Source organism: Volvox carteri (assembly GCF_000143455.1).
Source record: "Volvox carteri f. nagariensis unplaced genomic scaffold VOLCAscaffold_6, whole genome shotgun sequence".
Lineage (NCBI taxonomy): Eukaryota > Viridiplantae > Chlorophyta > Chlorophyceae > Chlamydomonadales > Volvocaceae > Volvox > Volvox carteri.
The window spans coordinates 101,905-102,822 of NW_003307549.1; the positions used below are offsets into that span (position 1 = coordinate 101,905).

Consider the following 918-nt stretch of genomic DNA (forward strand, 5'->3'; position numbering starts at 1 on the left):
GGTGTAAGGGGACTTCAACAAGTATGAATGTAAATGCCTGGCTGATTATAATCACTCGCCTGGCTGATTCCTTGTGGCTTGTGGCTTTTGGGTGGTGGGTGCTATCCTTACGCAGCCTTGGCTTGAACGAAAGCACATGTACGAGAGGGATGCAGCACAATGATTCTGATGGCAACATTTCGCTGGCTGCTGATGCAGCAGCCGCTAGCATGGCCACGACAACAATGAACTGGGGGCTGGTCCAGGCATGTGCAGCGGCGGCAGCACTGGTGGCAATAAAATTCACCCCTGTTAGGCCCGGATGTCGGCACCCACTTGCATCTCACTGGCCACTAGTCGGTCGCTTCACGTTGCACCTGGCAGCAGTCTTGGATATTGGCACGTCAATGCGGTTGTGATTGGCTGCTTGCTGCGTGCATGTATTTGGTTATGTACGTGTCCTGTTAGGCTCTGGTTTAGGTGGAGGCAACCGTTCCCCTGTCGGCTACATGTGCTACATATTTGTAGTGTTCGTCGCGCTGTGTCTCTCAGAAAATGCAGATCCTGCATGCACGAGTGCCATCCATGGTCACAGCCAACAACCAAAACCTCACCGATCTACTCAACCGATGCTAGTCGTTGAATAGCTGCTTTTTGCGGTGATAGCTAGTGTTTCTAGGGTTTTTAGGGTCCTTGAAACCCTAAACGCCTAGAAAAGGCTATACACGGCTGACTGCAGCATTTCGTGCATTACGAGTACGTGTCCAACGGCAGGGACCAGCAACAGGCACAAGCAAGGGATGAATAATTCCATGCTGCCGCCTTCGTGTTGCTGCTGTGCTGTCCCGGCATGCATGTTCTGGCTAGCTACGACCAAATACCCCATGTACACATGCACCAACGTGTACACGTACACACACATACATACACGCACACGTA

At 51.9% G+C, this 918-nt stretch overlaps 1 protein-coding gene across 1 annotated transcript in view; it reads right to left on the minus strand.

The window, feature by feature from the left end:
* Positions 1-918, minus strand: part of VOLCADRAFT_87569 (uncharacterized protein) — a gene marked incomplete at both ends in the record, with an annotated part of 3,509 nt that overhangs the window by 1,468 nt on the left and 1,123 nt on the right. The window lies entirely within an intron of this gene.